At 34.5% G+C, this 14,556-nt stretch overlaps 1 long non-coding RNA gene and 1 pseudogene across 1 annotated transcript; one reads left to right on the forward strand and one right to left on the reverse strand.

The window, feature by feature from the left end:
• The first annotated feature begins 2,703 nt into the window (after positions 1 to 2,703).
• On the forward strand, positions 2,704 to 4,784 carry LOC122341099. Its single transcript, XR_006250421.1, has 2 exons — positions 2,704 to 2,808; positions 3,592 to 4,784. It is a non-coding gene; the product is annotated as an uncharacterized LOC122341099 (long non-coding RNA).
• Positions 4,785 to 4,883: 99 nt separating this feature from the next.
• On the reverse strand, positions 4,884 to 14,371 carry LOC122340790 (annotated as a pseudogene).
• Between the last annotated feature and the right edge of the window lie 185 nt (positions 14,372 to 14,556).

Raw genomic sequence — 14,556 nt, forward strand, 5'->3', positions numbered from 1 at the left:
GCTCACACCGGCTGAGCGTAATTATCATCTACACAGTGGGAAATTGGAGTTTCTTGCGCTGAAGTGGGCGGTGTGTGAGAAGTTCAGAGACTACTTGTTCTACGCCCCTTACTTCACCGTATATACTGACAACAATCCATTAACCTATGTCATGAGTACGGCTAAACTCAATGCAGTAGGCCATAGATGGGTTGGGGAACTTTCCGATTTTAGATTTGACATCAAATACAGGCCTGAAAGTCCAATGCAGACGCTGACACATTGTCACGTCTCCCACTGGACATTGACAGTTACACAAAGTCTTGTACAGAGGAATTCCCAAGTGATGTGGTTTGTGCTGTCTGGGATGGAAGTAGAGTGGCTAAGCAGAAAGATGTGGCCTGGGTCACTGCTCTTAAAATCTCATCTCATGTTTCACCTAACCATTCCCTTGATCAGTTGGTCACCATTAGCCACGATGAGCTGGTACAGGCACAGAGAGAAGACGACTCCATTGGTGAAGTCATAAGGCTAAAGGAAGCAGGTTCACTCCTTACTGATGAAATACGTAAGCGAGCAAGTGGGGGAGCCAAAAGATTATTTCATGAATGGGGAAAACTTGGTCTCGAAAGTGATCTCTTGTTCAGACTTACCAAAGAGAGAAAACAGTTGGTACTTCCCGCCAAGTACAGAGATCTTGTGTTAAAAAAACTGCACAATGAAATGGCTCATGTCGGAACAGAAAGAGTCCTGAACCTAGCGAGAGAAAGGTTCTATTGGCCTTTTATGGCCAAAGATATTGAGGACTATATCACAAAAAGATGCCCATGCATAAAGTCAAAAAAGCCAGTTACTCATGTGAGAGCCCCAATGAGTAGCATCACTTCTAGCTCACCTCTAGAGTTAGTGTGCATAGACTTCTTGCATCTGGAGACCAGCCGTGGTGGCTATGAGTATATCCTTGTAGTAGTTGACCATTTTACGAGGTTTGCAAGCTTATCCCACAAAGAATAAGAGCGGCAAGACAGCAGCTGAGCGTATTTTCAATGATTTCATACCACGCTTTGGATATCCATCGAAATTACATCATGACCAAGGCCGTGAATTTGAGAATACACTCTTCCACACACTCAGAAAGTTGTCAGGGATTAGCCACTCAAGAACATCGCTATACCACCCGCAAGGTAATCCAGCTGAGCGGTTTAATCGCACTATACTCCAGATGTTAAGAACCCTGACTGACAAAGAGAAAGAACAGTGGAAAGATAAGATTCCCCAAGTTGTACATGCATACAATTGTACTCGTCATGAGTCAACAGGCTTCTCTCCATTCTTTCTTCTATATGGCCGCCACCCTCGCCTGCCAATTGACTTACTGTTTGGGCTGGTAGACGATTTGGAACAGGACACCCCAAAAGGATATGCGAAGAAGTGGGCAACTCAAATGTCAGAAGCCTACCGAATTGCCAGCGAGAATAGTAAGCAAGCCAGTGCAAAGGGCAAAGTACTCTATGATAGAAAGGTGAGAGGTGTTGTGTTACAGCCTGGCGACCGGGTTCTAGTTAGAAACCTCAGTGAGCGGGAGGGCCAGGAAAATTAAGATCTTACTGGGAAAAATCTATCTACATCGAAAAAGAACAGCTTGCTGAGAACCCAGTGTATGTAGTGTACTCAGAGAAAGGGGACAAACAAAAGACAAGAACGCTGCACGCAACCTGTTACTATTAGTGAATGACCTTCCTGTGGAAGCTCCTCAAACCTTACTATGTCAGCCTCTGAGAAAAGAAGGAAAGGCGGAGCTCTGGTTCATCATACTGATCCTGTGGTCTCGCAGGAAGAATCTGATTCAGGGTCTGAGGATGACTCCAGTGGACCCTGTTACTGGTTAAGGGTACCAACAGAAAGGATACCGGACAGACCTGCTGCAATCCAACTCCAACAACCTACCTCCAGTTCAAGATGTCTTACCCGGTATCTGTAAGGAGGAAACGGTTATACCCAGTACACGCCTGATACGAACCTGGTGCCGATGATGGAAACCGGGAAAGGGAATCCATCGAGGAACATGAACCGGTGGTTGCTGAACCTGAGGAGGAAGATGGAAGTGAGGAGACTTCAGGGCCTACTCATGAGGAGGAAGCCTTCATCCATCCAGAGTCAGACGAACATTCAGCGGTAAGAAGGTCAAGTCGGAGTAGACAACCTAGAAGAATCCTAACATATGGAAGCCTAGGCCAGCCTACACTGACAACACCAGCTACCGTCAGCTCTGTAAATGTTACGTTGCCTTCACTAGCATACAGTTGGCCTCATGTTACTCAGCACTCGCTTGTTCCCTATACAACACCTCCTTCCCATCTGAGTCCATACCCAGCCCTTTATCCCCTTTCACTCACACACAATATTCTTATACTCCACCACCATATATATATCCCGTATCTCTTGCTTGTTGAGCAAAGGTAGCAAAGAGAGTGAACATTAAGTTACAGTAGTAAATGTGAAATGAAAAATGGTGGGACCCATTTCTTTTTGCCGGGGAGTGTGTGACGTCCACAAAAGTGTTACAATTGTGTGGTGTAAAAATGGCATTGAACTTTTACATATTATAAATATGTTTATATATTTTTTCAATACCTTGAAATGTTTTATTTCAGATGCTTATAATGTGTAGTTATCGCGAGCTTATTGTGATGCACGCTAGGGCCAGCAGGGGGTGTAGTCGCATAGTGATTCTCTGTTTCTTCTTCGTGGACTGAAACATAACTGCAGAGAATTCTGAGCACTCGACACGCTGTTGCCCTGTCTCCTGATTATTCTCCTGTATTTCAGGTTGGTAATGTGCATACATCACAAAAATATGATAAAACAAAAGAGGACATTAACTAACTATGCTGGCCAGGTAGTTGGTTATGTGAGGTAAAGTTTTATCACTGTTCAGCCAAGTTTCAATACCGTTTTCACGAGAAATGTAATCTTCACGAAATGTGCGGAGTCATTCTAAACATTCCTTTAGTCGTTCTATAATATTCCTTTATTTGATATCTGGGTTAATATAATATTTGTCTGAATGTTAAATTTATGTATTTCTTTTGTGGCCACGTGTAAGTGTCTCTTGTTGTTCACGTGGGTGTATACTTAGTACACAGGTTTTAGGGGCTAGTTAAGTTGCCTCGTGAATCCGCCATTTTAGGTGTAGCACGTGTTAAAATGTTAACGATAGGTTATTTGAGATGTATATTAAGTTACAACTATATGAAAAAAAGTAGAAACGAGTGTTGAAGAGTAATGCAGTTGAGTAATCAATGTTGTGTACTGATGATAAAAGCATGTTAATTTGCTTAAAACAAGTTAAACAAAATGGTAATATACCAGGTATGATGTGTTTCATGTTAAACAAAGAATTGGTGAAAGAGGTATGCTGTATAGTTTATTATGCATTTTGAGAATGAAAATAAGTATTTACATAATGTTACAAGACATTGCATTGAATATAAAAACGGTTTAAAGAACGAAATGTGTTATTGTGAACTGTGAAATAAAACATAACTGCAGAGAATTCTGAGCACTCGACACGCTGTTGCCCTGTCTCCTGATTATTCTCCTGTATTTCAGGAACTTTATCTGCTGACGTGGTTCTGCCGCTGCATGTACCCGTTACACAATCACTATCAATCTCTACATTCAGTCTATATTGCACTTGATCTCTTGTGATAAACTGGCAGCAGAATCAACACAAGAGACATATCTTTCCTAAGAAACTCTTTTCCTCATTCCACACATCGACATCTAAAACAGGTTTTAAGGTTTGCACTTGACTTTTATTGTACAGCTTTCTAAAAAACTAAACTGATGGGTCTTTTAATGAACTTATCAACTGTAAATATCAAATATTCAATATACATTTCATACACAAAGTACAATCATTTTCTGTTATTAGAAAACTGACATTATTGTCTGGATTGTTTGTTTTGTTTTTAATCCTGTCTGTAATGTTATGAGAGTTCATAAGAAGATTATAAAGTTATTATTACTGGCTTAGTATTTATTTTAAGTGTGTCACTGAACATAATCGACTCAAATAAGTTGCACATTTATGACTCAAATTGTTGATAACTCAAATAATTTTTTTCACTTTTGCACCTTACTATATGATGATTGAAATAATAATGTTTTATTTTGTTTTTATTTGTAGATCATGAGTAAAAACAAGTGTACATTAAGAAAAAAGCATTATTTTTGATTGTTTGGGATCCAGTTTGTATTCCAGGATTTAAAAACAATAAACTTCAAAATAATCCTAAATGATGAATTTGGGAAGTTAAACTTCTTCTTTCAGATCTGTAATATTTTCATAGCAATAACTGCACTTACATTTTTCAGCACTTGCACTGAAATTAACTCATTTTCCTTTATATGATTAAACAGTGTTTGTTAATTTAATCTTTTATCACTGGTGTTATTCACTGAAACACTGTCACATTATATAGGATACGTTACAAATCCAGGTTATTGTAGCTATGTATTTGTTTTATGGTAAATCTATAGGTTTAAACTCCCTGAAGTTGTATTGTTTGAACATACGGCAGCGTGGATTTATGGTGTTCATGTGTTTTCTTAACAGCTGTAACAAAAAATATGATAAAACAATCTGTAAGTATTAACTCTTGAGCATCAATAAAAAAAAAGTTATACATAGGTTCTGGACATAAATATCCATGTCAAAAAACTGATATAAACATTTTAATCTTAGGAGCACAGACATAAGTTTGGTCTCATTTAAAAGACATTTGTTGAAGTAAAAGAAAGTTTAAAAAGTGAAACCAAACAAAGTTATAGAGGTTTAAGTTTTTGAAAAATATTTATGAACAAACTTTTATATAAAATATATATTTTATGAAACATATAAACCTGCAAATAGCTTTCAGTAAGATTTTGTTTAGGAACAGTACTGATAAAAATATATTTAAGGAAATGGAGGTGAAATATCAAAATGTATACAGCTGGTTATAAAAATAAAAATAAAAAAACGGAAAAGGACAAAAATGTCCAAAAGGTTAAAAATTAAACCTTAAAATACGTGTATATTAGGCACATATAAAATATTTTTTAAAAGGCTAAATGAAAGATATTACAGTGCTGCACTTACATCAAGCGTTAAACTTTCAGAGATGTATAAACTCTATCATTAGAACTGAATAACTTCAGAAGATTTAGACAGAACCTGCATTTAGTTTCATGAACAGATTAACAAGAAGTTATACCTGGAAACAATCAGGGAACTAATCAACAAGAAAAACTACAAGAGGACTACAAACAGAACAGGAGACAAGAACAAAACTGAATGCAGACAAAAAAAAAAAGTCCTAATAACAAAAACACAAGATACATAAAACCAAGTGTCAAAGGTCTTTTAGGAGCTTGGGAGTAAAACATCTCTTTTGTTTCTTGAAACAAAAGAAGAATTAAAACAGGGTTGGAAAGACATAAACATTCAAAGAAATACAAAATCAATATGAAATCAAATTAATAAAAAACATTAAACATAATGAAAACATAATTGTACTGTGAAAATAAAGAACAATCAGTAACTGAATGATCTCCATGATCTTCAATCATGATCAAAACATTATTTATGTTGAAGTAAAGCTACAATCTTTTAATGAAATTCTAGGCATCTGTATTGTGTCTATAATACTGCAACCACCCTGGGTACCCTAGCAACAACATAGCAACATGCCAGTAACTGCCCCAGTAACTTAGCAACAGCCTAGCAACTACTCTGATTACCTAGCAACTGCATAGCAACACCTTAGCAATCACTCTGGATACCCTAGAGATCTACCTGGGTCTCTTAGCAACTGTATAGCAACATCCTAGCAACCACCCAGTAACTCCTAAACAACAACCCTGAGTCCCTCTTCTACTGCATCTATTTCTTTATAGACTGTAAACCTATTTTAAACCGAAAAACAATCAAACTTTCACAACCTGTAAGCTACTTTTAAAACATTAAAAACTTTCTGTCCTGGCTTTCTCAAGCTAACTGCAGATCTAGTTATTGCTGTTACACTTTTACTTTAGTTGATCCTTGACTGATCTCTTTAATAATCTTCACAGATGATCAGTGGCGTGGAGTTTTCATTCCTATGAAACCCCAAACAAACAAATGGATAGAGTTTCTCATTAAAAGACTGATCAGTGTAAGAGTAGATATAAGAGCTGGACTCCACATCATAAAAAAAAGACGAGACCCTTCTCATAATCCACAAAAACACCGACCCTCTGGGGCTTTACACTCAGAGAAATAGAGTAATCAGAAGAATCACAAGCTTGATATTTCTCATTTCTCCGTCCCACGATCCAGTATCCTCTCTCAGGTCTCAGAGGGAATGTGCTCTTGTTCACAGATTCTCTGGCCACTCCTAAATCCCACTCAGTTTGTCCCTTCACCTGCACCTCAAAGTAGAAACACCTCGAGGAAAATCCATCCTTCCCAAGAACACCGAGATATTCATCAAATCTGTCTTTCCCTCCATTTACTTCTTTTATTTGTTTGTTTTCATCTTTCACTTGTTTCCCATCATCAGACACAGTGAGACGTGGATGAGCCGTATCAGCATCCAGAATCACATTCACTGAGAAAAATATAGAAAACTCTGCTTTACACAAGATTACATCATAAAGATAATAACAGTTATTTATTTTTACAAGAATCAAACTTCACAACACAAACAAAAGACACTATTATTTGTAAATAAATATAATGTTTAATGTACATTATATTATAAAACTGTTTTATTCACTTTGTTGTTCATTTTGGATCCCTTTTTCTGATTTAGTTTTCTTTTCTTTGGTTTTTAGTCATGTATGAAAAATAAATAATTATAGTAAATAATGTATTTTTTTATATAATTAAGCCTTTAATTAAAAAAAAATGATAATAATGTCTTTTTACTCACCCTTGTATGATCTTAAATATATGAGAGCTGAAAACAGAAAGTATGAAGTTATAAAGCGTCCATAACAGAATTCATCTTTAGATTAATGAAGAGATCAATAATTTCAATCAATTCTTGAAGACCAATAAAATCCAAGAACATCTTACAGAGTTTATATCAATTATATAAATAAACATAATTAATATATATATATGAAGAAACAGTATTCATTCTTTGTTTGACTAAATAATATTAAAGTAATGAATCTATATTTGAATAAGATCATATTAAAGATTCACATTTAATGATAATTATCTTCAGATGTTGTAAAGGTTGAAGATGTTCAGGTTCATTGTCTCTGATGAACACTTGTGTGACGTTAACAACACTGAATGATCAGAACTGGTTTGTCAGAAAATTATATACTATTTTAATAGGATTTGTTCTTTTCTCATGTTTTTGTCTGAATTTTCTCTAGAAGCTGGTTTAGCTGACTAGTCAGGTACGTTTAGTGTGTTCTGTTATTATTTATTAAACAATATTGATTGTGGCATAATATCCAGCTGTTGTCTTTTTACAATCATGACAGACCTGCATAAATATACATTATACAAACAACCGGTGACCATTTACTAGAAGATCTACACAAAATACATGAATAGCCAACAGTTATCACTGTATACTGTATTTTACTGCTGAAGACAGACTTTAAATGAATAATGAATAACATAATAAAGACAGATTCACCATGTTGTATTATTCTTTTCTCATTCTGTAGTTCACTGTATTTATCCTGTAGTTGACTGTGTTCTAAAGAAGATTCACAAAAGACAAGACAAAACAAACATCATTCAGAAAACAAATATAATTTGTGATTGAGGAATAATAAATTACGAGATCCAAGATATACATAAAATACATGAATAGCCAAAATCCGTAAAAATACAGTAAAAACGTCTGTTTTTAACAAAGAATTCTCCATATTTTTAGTTTACAGGTGCTTTTTCGTAATTTTTAATGACGCATTGCATTGTGGGTGCAAGATCCTTGAGCGTGAGAAACAAACGCCATTAATACACAAAATTACTTCATTCAGTTTCCGGAGAAGGATTAGTTTAACGCTTCTGAGATAAAATGTAAGTTTAGGATTTAGTTTTTGTTCTTTACAGTCTTTATTAATGCCAGTGTTGTATTCAGTGCTATCTCTTATTAGTTTGTTGAGACCCCTTGAGTTTAATTTAACGTTACTGTTTTGCATGTCCTCACACAACGACACAATTATTTGATATCAGTATAGATTTAATTGGTATTTTTGGAGATGATGTGAATACATGTGACTGCCCTTATATTTCAGTGTTTTATTAGACTAATTTATTGTGGTTGCATGAAATTTCTGGCGTGAATCGCGTGTATGGAAAAGGAAACGTCATCAACACATTACTTCATCCAGAGAAGGATTAACATCCCTGAGGTAAAATATTAAGAAGACTTGCTTTTTCAACAACATATTGCCTGTTTTTGCTCTATTTCACCAACAAAAAACATTACAAACCCAGCCACAGCACTGTTTTCCTTCCTGAATGAATCAGCAGTTTAAATGAATCTGTTCAGTCGTTATGACTCACTTATCAACAGTGACTTACTGCCACCTACTAGCGGATTAGTTCTTTATTTAAATCATTTCAAATGTCAGCATCCAACGTTTTGTTTAATATCAAAACAAGTATGCATAAAATTAGGACCTTATAAATATATCTTTAAGTATGTAAAAGCTGATCGAGCACTGAATATATTGCTTCAGAATAAATCTAGGTGATGCTAAATCCTAAACCTTGTCTGCGTGTTAATCTTTTGGTGTCATTAATTTCTTTACTTGTGAAGTTAAACTAGTATTTATTTCTTTCAGAATAAATCCTGGTCAAAGGCTGAGATGAAGGGAACAAAACATCAAAATCTTCCAAGACTGTCGAAATTCCTGAAAAAGCTGCCACCCTGTTTATTTCTGATTTTGTTGTTTTTTCTTTTGATTTGACTTGGTCTCTTTACTGTTTTACTTTGGAGCTCAACTTTTGAACAGTGCAGCACTAACATTGTACACACAAATACTGTTTAAAAACAAACAAAAACTTTAGCAAGCATTTTCTGCACATTGCTCAATGAATTACTAACACTGAAGCCATGACTTTGTATCCAAGGTTTGATTCTTGTATATATGCATGTAGGTGTGATTATTTAGCTGCAGCTTTGTTTTTATTCCTGTCTTTGTGTTTTTCTTTTAATTAATTTGACTTGGTTTCTTTTATTTTACTAATGGAGCTAATTGTTTTGACAGTGCATCACTAATATTGCACACAACGCTATGTAAAACATGACATTGTTTTAATGTTGCTTGTATGCATGTTATTAGTTGGTGTTTTTGAAAATTATTTTGCAGTATTACAGTTTTGTGCTTGTATTTTCGTATGTAATACAAAAGCTATTGCATACATTTACCTGTAGTGAAAAATAAATGTTTGGTTTGTGTACACGTCCTTCGTTTATTGGACCATGTTTATTATATATTGTTTGTTTTTAGTATAAATAAAATTAGATATCTTAGCATAACTAGTGATTATATAGAGAGCAATACAGTTTCATTATTTGCTATATAACCATTAACGGAAGTAGTTAAATGGTACGGAGAATGCTCTGAAAATTTACAGAATTTTCAGTTTTTAAATTGAAGGAAACGTCTGTAATTTTACCACAAAATGACCTGGTAATTTTCTGCCGCAAGTTCTCCGTTTTTTTACAGATTTATTTTTTACAGTGAACAGTTATCACTGTATACTGTATTTTACTGCTGAAGACAGACTTTAAATGAATAATGAATAACATAATAAAGACAGATTCACCATGTTGTAGTCCCCATTTCTCTTTCTGTAGTTGACTGTGTCTATCCCGTAGTTGACTGTGATCTAAAGAAGATTCACAAAAGAGAAAAATAGACAACATTCAGAAAACAAAAATAATTTGTGATTGAGAAATAATAAATTATGAGATCCAAGTTATACATTAAAGTTTATATATGAATGAGCAATATCTGTTAATTAAATATTTTCTGGATGAAAACAGACGTGACATTAATATTGAGAGAAATAATTGGTCACACTTTTATTGACAAATTTTACATAACACTGTTTTTAGTTCAGGGACATAAGGTTAGTTATTGTTTAAATTGTTCTCGATTCTGATTCTTATCGATTTCCATTTTAATTCCAATGTGGTTAAAATTGTTTTTGAATTAAGTCACACATTAGATATAAATGTATTTATTTATTTATTATGTTTGTCTTTTTGGAAAATTAATTAAAGTTAATTGCAGCTGAAAGTCATGAATAAAAATCAGCTGGAGACATAAAATGTTGAACTGATTAATAGCTTGTTTTAAGCAAAATAAAGCAGCATGATTCTAGTTTATAAATAAATGGAGATTGTGTTTTTTTCACAACTGTTCTGATAAAAGAACAAAACGACAACTAAGAACAATAACATATAATTTATAAATTAATTATTCATTGACTCTCTCAAGTTTGACTAGTTTGTTTTATTACTAGATGAAGAGAAATGAAAGAAACTAGTCAAAGAGTGTTTAACGGTTTAAAAACAGATCTCTTAAAAACACTTCACTTCTCGCTGGGTCTTTTGACAATTCCCTGAAAACTGCAGTAATCTGAATAACACCATATTGATCAACTATAGACCAATATCAAGATCATTAAAAAGGTTGTGTAGCCATTTTTTGGTTGTAATTTTCTTTCACGCCTCTAGAGAGACACCTTCATGCTGTATTTATGATCTCAAGTAAACTCAGAGGTGAGACTTTTATTTAATCAAAGTAATGAACTGAACTTTATTTTCAAAAATATGGACATAACATTTTATTATCTATCTGTTCTAGCAAAGCTCACCTACAAAATAAAGTCAAGAAAGTCTGAATGCAATCCGTTCTTCGTCTGAACAGCCAAGTGAACAAAACTAAAGAAATGTTATCATAGATATGAAATGTGCAGCTTTGTTTCTTTCTTTTTTTACATGATTGCACTGATACTATTTAAACCGATAACCGATAATTTAAAACAATAACATCTCTGAATTTAATAATGAAATGTCTTTAACTGAAAATTGAGTGTTTAATCTTGTCATTATATATAAATGACAGTCTATTCTCAGTTGATATTCTCAAAAGTGCTTCACAAATAAACATGTTTTACATTTTTATTTCAATGATGTAATTAGCAATTAATTGAATTTGATCTTTGAAGCAGATTTCTTATGTTACAGCATTAAATAAAGTTTCTAATAGATCAAGTTATCTGTCTGCATGTCCTGCGCTCATCAAAAGCTGTCACGCGCTCAATTAATACACAGCTCAGATGAACTGTATAGCGTGCGTATTATTATTCAATTATTGAACAATTATTTGATCATTAATAACTGGCTTTGTCCGTGGTATTATAAACTACACAATAATGTTATATTATTTTAATGAAGCATCAATTCTGTTTAAAAGATTCAATCCTGTTTACATGAACCCCAAGCAGGTTTAAGTTTACAGACCTGTTGCTATGACAGCAAGTCTAGGATGAGCTTTAAAGACTTCCTTAAAACAAGTTTATCAAATAAAAGCCAGGCTTATTTCAGTTGGTCTGACTTATCTTGAACCAAATCAACTGACAATAAGTCTAACAGAAATAAGCCTGACTTATTCAGTAAACTTGTTTTATGGAACAGGCCCTAAATGATCCAAGATCAAGGAAAGTCATTGACAGTTACATATAACTGTGTTAGTGACGTATGAAGAACGTGTCCTGGGATTGTTTGTGAGACACAGCTGCTTGAGAGCAAAGAAAAAGATGACAGCATGCAGCTTGTTAAAGTGGGAACCAACTGTGCATTTAAAGAATGAGCACTGGATTTTATGATCACGTTTTTTTATTATAAAAGTTTTAATTTGTCATTCTTTTCTTTTATTATTGTGTTTAATGAAGAGCATCGTCAAGAATGCTTAATCAAGAATCATTGTTATGTATAAAATATGATATAAAAAAACTTTAATTATCAGAACCATACACTGCCTTATTTGCAAAACCAATTAAAATAACAAGAAAAGAAACATCTTACCTTTGTATTTACGGGCAAACACAGCTATCAGTATCACACTGAGCACAACAAAAACTGAAATCATGATGACTGATGTCCTCCAAGAATTAAACATATTACCTGTAAATCAAAACAGAAATGAAGCACATTGTGTGTGAATCAAACTTTTTAATGAGATGAGTAAAATATATAATGTATATAATTTCTGAACAGTAAAATATTTTTGCTACTTAATAAACAAAGCTGATAATCATTAAATCTTTTTACTGCATCAAATAAACCACAAGAAGATTCTTGAACAAAAGTGTCAGAAGTTACTTGAGGTGATAATCTGTGTCTCCAGCATGTGATGCTTCAGTCTGATCCTGCAGTGAATCTTGTCGTCTCTCTCATATACAGTGATGGTGTGTTTCACACTGAATCCATCTATTTTTTTCTGCATCTCTGTAGTTTCTGAACTCAAACGGACTCCTTCTCTGTTCAGCCACTCAAGAACAGGTTCAGGGTTCCAGCCTTCAGAGTCACACTGTAGATGAAGTCCTCCTGAACGATCAAACCCATCTACAGTGATCTCCGGAGGACGTCCTACAGCTACAGACAAACAAGAAGAAGATTATGTTGTTGTTTTAGAGCATGTTAAGACTTTCCTTGATGTACAATCTGAAGAAATTGATGCTAGCTGCTGAGAGTCAGAGCCAGTCTGAAGATTAGAGTTTCTTAGACAATCATGTAGTGTATGATGGTCACAAACTACAAGTTTTTAGCTTCAGGATTGATTTCATCCAATCAGAGGATATTAAATGTGTTTTATATTTTCAGCTGATTTTAGAACAGATATTATTTAATTTGTCACGCATCTCCTATCAACAATGAGTTTGTTGTGATCCTCTCTCATTCAGTGTATGATGGCCATCTTTCTTTTGTGACTTTTTATAAAGCTGGTAAGTGTATGGTGCCTAGTGTTTTAAAATCTGATTCATCTTTTAATGTGTGTAGTGTATTCCAGCCTTTAGTTTTCATTGGTTCACTCACCTTCAACTCTGACATTAACAGTAACATCATCACTCCAGGATTTGGACTCAATAAAACACTTATAAAGTCCTTCATCAGAGACTCGGACTGATGAGAGTTTGAGTGATGCATCTCCTCTCTGTAGTTCTTGATGATTCAGTTCTGTTCTCCTCTGTAGGATACAATCTGCTCTGTGTTTCTGTCTTCATGATCCTCATAGAGATGCACTAGTTGTGAGTCTTTCAGGTCAGATCTAAACCACTCCACTCTCATGTCCTCAACACTGATGCTGGGTTTGACTGAACAGGGCAGAATCACATCTTCACCAGCTACAGCAAAAACAGCATCTGCGGGACCAACTACTTCATACTGCTCTGTAAAAGAGAAGAAGTGAACCTCCTGTCAGTGAAACTTCAGCAAGACAAAGACTACAGCGTTCACATGTAAAGCAGTAACTGTTTCTCTCCACAAAACTTTGCATCCAAACATGTCTGCTTAAAATCACCGCTTGTGCACATTTCTGTTTTATTAAATATTAAGTGTTTTTTTTTTTGCAGTTTTGCTTTTACTCAATTTTGTAGATGTCCATGACAATGTTAATAATGTTGACATTATAATTTAATGTTACAGTGAGTCAGTTGTTATCACAGACTATAAACTAAACTATAAATAGACTTGTAAATATAGAGTTCAGCTGGACAATGAATAGACATGAAGACACACTTCAGCTCTTTACATGGATGTGAATAATTACCTGATCTCGAATCTGTGATTCCACTAATAATCAGCAGAAACAGACAAATGAACTTCATCTTAAAGGACACAGATGCTAAAACGAAAGAAACAAACAGTCATCTCATGTGTGAACTTGTGTGTGTTTTACATTTACACAGAGAGAATACAACAGTTTACTTACAGACCTAGAAACAACTGGTTAAATTAGTCCAGACCAAGCAGGTCCAAATACACAACGTGTATCTACATGTAGTAGCCCAGTATTTAACTTTATCCTTTTTAAACACATTTTAATAGTTTAGTATCACTTCAAGATCTACGTATCGGTTAAACACCTCTGATCTCACGACAGACACTTCTTCAAGTAAATGTGTTTCTCGACTTACCTTCGACTAAACATCGACGCGTTCACTAGAGTTTAATAAATAATTGATATGATTACACGAGTGTTAACTAAAAGCTGATGTGACAGTATGTAAAGATTAAAAAGAGATTATTCCTGTCTCAGTTTCACTTTCACCTATAACTGAACGATCCTCTGAGGACACGCCCACAACAACAACACCTGATCATAATCTGAATCCGTCTCTGTTTAAAGAAGTATGTCTTATTCTGGCTTGTAGCCTGTAAAACTGATCTTTGTTGAGCGCCGTGATTTATTTATTTATTTTACATCTGAATTGACCTCATTGACAGATTTCCTATTTAGATGTTGATAAATGTAGTTCCTCCTTATTGGACCAGGGTCACT

Source organism: Puntigrus tetrazona, chromosome 3 (assembly GCF_018831695.1).
Source record: "Puntigrus tetrazona isolate hp1 chromosome 3, ASM1883169v1, whole genome shotgun sequence".
Classification (NCBI taxonomy): domain Eukaryota; kingdom Metazoa; phylum Chordata; class Actinopteri; order Cypriniformes; family Cyprinidae; genus Puntigrus; species Puntigrus tetrazona.